Source organism: Amborella trichopoda, chromosome 2, assembly GCF_054954075.1.
Source record: "Amborella trichopoda isolate Santa Cruz 75 chromosome 2, AtrichopodaSantaCruz75HAP2 v2.0, whole genome shotgun sequence".
Classification (NCBI taxonomy): Eukaryota; Viridiplantae; Streptophyta; class Magnoliopsida; order Amborellales; family Amborellaceae; genus Amborella; species Amborella trichopoda.
The window spans coordinates 61,004,754-61,011,098 of NC_142337.1; positions in this window are offsets into that span (position 1 = coordinate 61,004,754).

Sequence of the window (6,345 nt, forward strand, 5' to 3'; positions counted from 1 at the left end):
AAGATTTGAACCCAAGGAAAAAAAAATGCATTTTCTTTTTATAGAAATACCTTTACCGTATACAAAAATCATTTTGGACAAATTTGATGTTGACTTTGGACCAAATAGCACATTGCTGTAGCGCACCATCACATTACCAAAGCGTACAAATGCCAGACTGCCCTTTGCAAACTTTCGGATCTCCCTTTTCAATTGACATACCACATTTTACATAGTGCCGAACCCTTACTGCTAGACCACCTTTGCAACTTTCGGATCTCCTTTTTCAATTGACAGAACACACTTTACACAATGCCGAAGCCCTACAGCCTGACCGTAATTTACACTCTGCTGAAGCCTTACTACCTGACCGAACTTTACATAGTGCGGCAACGCTACTGCTGGAGCGCACTTACACGGAGTTGGAGCCCTATTTTGGTGGGATAGAGGAGAGAGGTGTAGGTAAGGTAAAGTAAGAGAGTGTAGTTTAAGCATTTTTTATTTTTTTTGTTGAAGAGTTTCGCATAGAAATTATATTTTAAGGGAAAAAATAAGAGAAAAAGTTAGGTCGATGGTAAGTTGCATAAAAATATAGTTTTGGATTTTTTTATAATTTCCCAAAAGTTTATATAGAATGGAGGCTAAAAATAATAGAATGGATAAAGTTTGATAAAATTTGGTACAAAACCCGAAGCAATCGCTAACCCACAAAAAGTATTATGGAGCTAGTAAACCTTTTAGGTTTATCATATTTTCGAGTAAAAATAAAATAAAAAAGTATTTTAACTTATCAAATTAATAAATTTAATAAGAAGTCATTTAAATTATATTTTCAAGATTGTCTATCTCTGTTATTTTTTAAATATTAAATTTCATAATTAGGTTTGAACTTATATTTTTAAGCCATCATAAAAGTTTGAGGTATGCCTTATGTATGAATCTATTTATCTAATCTATCTATCTATCTATCCATCTATTCTATTTTATTAAACCAGGTCGACATGTGTCCAAAGAATAAAAAAAAATACCTTATCCCCAGAGATGATTTAAGGCAAGTGACCTAAAAAAATTAGAGAGATTCATGATGGATAGAGGGATATAATCTTTTATATTATGTCATGTGTAATTCAAGTATGAAAGAGTAGGGATTTTGAATATATAGATTAGAGATTTTAGGAAGTTATAGATGGAAGAAAATAGGGATATTGAGGATATAGATTAGAGATTTTAGGAGGTGACAGAAAGTGGAAGATGAGAAGATTCACGTAAGAGAGATGTGATGTCCTACGTCATGTATAATTCAAATTGTAAAAGAGTAGGGATTTTAAGATATAGATTACAGATTTAAGGAAAATTATCGCAAATATACTTTAATTTAAGCTTAAGTGGAAAAAAAACCCCAAACTTTTGTTTATCTTGTCTACATCCTTTTTCTTCATTTTTTGTTTTTTTTTTACCAAAATAACCTTCACGGCTGTCGTATTATCTAGTGCATGTTATACGGTACGTTAAGTACCGTAATACTTGAGGAATTTTATACAGTACCGTAATACTTGGGGAATTTTATACGGGTACTTAAGGAATTTTACACGGGACTTTAAGTACCGTAATACTGAGGGAATTTTATACGGTTCTTTAAATACAGTAATACTGATAACCTTTTATACGATACTTTAATTATCATAAACTTACACTAACCCTTATACAACGTGTACTGTAAATCATTTTCTCATTAACCCTTTCCTCATTATGTTTATCTATTTTTTTTCTCTCTCAATCATTTTAATATTTATCTCTTCTTTCTTTCTGTACAATCTCATCATCGTTTCCTTATATAAAGTAATCAAACATTGATTTCAACTATGCAAAACAGATGACATGATCTATCTAATGAAACAATGATGAGATTGTAGAGAGAAATAAGATACAAAAAAGAATTAGATAAAATAAATAAGAGATAAATATTAAAAAGAATTAGAGATAAAGAAGATATAAACATCTCTTTCATCTCTAATTCTTTTTATGTTTATTTATTATTTCTCTTTCTAAATCTTTTTAATATTCATCTCTTATTTCTCGCTCTAATGCTTTTTAATATTCATCTCTTATTTCTCTCTCTACGATCTCATCATCATTCCCTCAGAGAGAGTAATTAAACGCTGACTTCATTTATGCAAAACATAAGATATGATATAGGACATGATCTATCTAAAGAAACGATGATGATATTGTAGAGAGAAATAAGAGATAAATATTTAAAAGAATTAGAAGGAGAAATAAGAGATAAACATAAAAAGAATTAGAGACGAAAGAGATAAAAAGGGTTTACGACATTTTAAGTGTCGTATAACATAGGTTATTGTTTACTATACTTAAAATGTAGCATAATGGGTTTTAATTTTCCACAGCTTCACGGTAATAGCTAGAGTTTTACTACACTTAAAGTGCCGTAATATTACTTGAAGTTAGTACGGTATTTAAAACACCATATAAAATGACATGTCGGTAGAAAGACTACCGTGGAGGTTATTTTGGTAAAAAAACAACTAAAAATGAGGAAAAAAAGTGTAGAAGAGATGACCAAATGTTTTGGGTTTTCCAATTAAGCATAAATTAAAGTATATTTGCGATAATGTTACTAAACTTAAGATAGAATAGAGAGGAAAAGAGATATCGATCTTTAGGGAGAGAGTATGAAGAGAAGAGGTATGTTTGATAATTAAGTGTCTATTTGGGGGCATCCAATTTTATTTATTTTTCACATGCAAAAAAAACAATAGTATTTTAGAACTTTGGATGACCTTAAAAATTATAAGTCTCATTCTCATAAATGGAATGATCCCTTGGACAAAAGAGACACATTGGAATGTTCGGAAATTCACAATTTGAATTAAGAGTAGTTAGTAGTTTCCAAATTGAAGAAGATTATGAATGTTAGAATTTGGCTTGGTAGATATCTAGTTTGAGTTAGTTTTTTTTTTTAAAAAAAATAGTAGGACTTTACTTCTATTTGAATTCTCTTATTTGCTAGGGAAGATGGAATAATAAACCAACTTTTGCTTTCATGACCCATGCAGTCTTGATGGTTCAGGGACATATAGTTTTGGGTTTTGGTGATTGATATTTGTGATTCTAAAGTATGCATTGAAGAGTTTCATAGACTCCTCTCTCGATCTCTCTAAATCGTTGTTATTTGGCTGTTTTAGTGGTACTTATCTTTTCAAGATATGAGTTACTATTTATAAGAGATTGCCTCTAACACGACCCAATCTCTTTTCTATTGAAATCATTGTTTGAACTAGATACTTGCTAAACTAAAATTCTTCTTAGAAATAGTAATTTGTTACATTTGTTTGTTATTCTGTGAAATGATATCAAATATGCAATTGGAGTCTATCATGCTATTCGGTTTCAGCTTTAACATCCATAGGTTACCTATGGTATCCATGTTGGTTTTATTTCTTATATTCTTTAATTTTAAAAAATTAATAAACTTGTAATAAAAATACAAAAGTAACAAATATACATATCATAACACAACAATATAAGACTACTATATTAATTACATAATTTGGGTACTTTAGTCGTACTTTATTTCATATCTACGTGCAACTCATGCAATTATACTAGTATAATATAAGGTAGCACCTTACACAAACCTCACCCAAATTTCATCATCATCTGAGTCTTATCCCAACTATTTGGAGTATGCTACACCAATATTATTCTGCTCTGTTAAGGGATATACCCTCAATCAAACCATAAGTCACCATATCTCCTCTCGCAACTTTTATCCATGTCCTTTCGAGCTTTCGCTTTACTCTTTTAAAGCCTTCATCACGAACCAAATTACCCCTCTCAATGAGTGTTGTATTAGTCTATGTTGCACATAACCAACCCACCCAAGTTTACTTTTCTTCATCTTCTCACTTATTGGAGCCACCTTTGTATTCAATCTAAATTCTATTATTTATTGTCTTGCATTGGTATTGCAATTATCACACAAAACTTTGGATGTGCATCTCTTACTTGACCCACCCAATTCTAATATCATGTGCAACGTCTTCATCAATCTTTCCATTATCCGAGATTATCGACCCAAGATATCAAAATTTAACATAATAAAAAGTTTATATAAGATTGTTATTGGTGTAATGTATATCTCAAAAACTTTTTGAAGAGAGTGTTTATGACATTAGAGAACCCTCTAATTTATCATCTCGACCTCAAGTTGTGAATATGAAATCCTGAAAATAGCACATCTTGCTATAATTTATCCGGACCATTTATTTTCAAGGTTTTGAAGTATATTTTAAAAAGGAAATGCATACAATAATATTATTTATTTCTTTTTTAAACAAGTCATGGTCATTGTCGCCCATTTAGATGTAAAATTGCGTATCAGGCACAAAGTCTAAAACATAAGTTTCCAAAGTATAAAACATACTTTAAGCCACCGAATTTCACATTCGATGGCTAAGGTTGATTGCATGCTCTTTTATACCAATAGTGAATGGTATTATAATATACAATTCCATTTAAACAAAAACATGTATATTATGCTCCAACAGCAACATAGTGCACTTCCTCGATCAGAATACCGACTTAGGCCGATATTCAATCTACAATTTTGGGAGGCTCTTGAGAATCATTAGATTGTTACTCTCACAACAAAAAACAACAAATTTTGAGTTTCTTGACATTTAGATCTCACCCTCAAAAACTTAAACAAATTCCAGTATTTCTTAAGACGTTATTTTTTGCAAGAGCATAGCAATTGGGTAACTTTTCTCTTAAAGTTAATATGAATGTTGAAGAGGTTACGTCCCCAAAATTGGGGTCCCATAATTAAACCAAGATGGGGTTTCATTTGAGGGAGTAAAATACATACCCCCACAGGAGGGGAATATATTTTGGCTTTAAATATGTAAGATCTGTATGAGTATCGAGAAATAAGGTGCACCTCCCAACCTTGTCAATAGATGCAATTATAGTATTTAAAATATTTAGAGTAACCTATGAAGTTATTTTCACCCTGTGTTATGAAATTTAGAAATTAAAAAATATATTATGCCTGAATCTAATTGGGATTCGTGGTGGCGAAGGAATTGGATCAGAAAAAAGAGGGATTCTAGTTATAAGATATCTAATGAAACAATAACTAGAATTGAGGTATCATTCAAAGAGAAAGATATCACGAGCAATTGCAATAATTGGGTTCATTAATACTCCTAGTATAATAGATGCAATTACACACAATCATATTCAATTCGATGGAATTGTTTGATCTCAAAAGAGATATTCTATAATTCCGCAAGTGAGAGGGTATTTAAACTAATGAATTTTTTTTTTTGAGGGACCATCATTTGTATCCATCGCTAGATGAATGGTTATAACCTTTTATTTGTTAACAAAATCTAGAGGTGCACCTTATTTTGATCGAAAGAAATGCTTGGACATGGATGTTGTGGTCGACTATTATACAAACCATGCCAATATAAAATTTGGATCGAAAGAAATGTTTGGACATGGATGTTATGGTCGACTATTGATGACCTTCGGGGGATGGTCAAAATTTTGATTCAAATAAGAGCTTTTTTTTTAAGCTTCTAATTTAAAAAATATGTACACATCAATACTATTTGCTTTTAGTACAAGAAAGTCACAATTATTTATTGCCATCCAATGTGAATCTTATTGTTTGTATGGATAAGAAAGTTTGAAAGTTTTTTATTTGAACTTTGAATTTAATCAATCGATTAACGGGCACTCTTTCTATGCTTCCCCTGCAGCATAAAAGTTCTTTCGTCCCCCTTATCCAACCGTCCATTCTTAATGGAGGGCTAAGATTGCCCTAATCACAATGTCACGTCTCTACACTATTTTATCTTTAATTTTTGTCTATAAACTATTTTGACACCAAAATTTGGACGTTCATTCCTCTATTTGACTCGCACTAGCAAAAAAATATAAAAAAAAATATTTTCAATAAAATAAAATGATCAAAATACCCCTGAAGGTTTCAAAGAGTATTTTGGTCATTATATTTTATCGAAAAATTATTTTTAATATTTTTTATAGGTGCGTCCAATAAGAAGATGACATATATCAAATTTCATATTCATACAATTTGTATAAAAAAAAACTAAAAATAAAATACTTTAAGACGTTAGATTTAAGATCAAATGGTGAGTGACTTTCTTGATCAAAATTGAACAGCTGGATGGTAGGGGGAAGATAGAACTTCTATACTCTAAGAAAAACATTGAAACCTTCCCCTAAATTAAATATTACCATCCAATTTTATATCGAATGATCAAGATTATTGGTGACCACCTCGTCCCAAAAAAAATAAATAGGGTTATT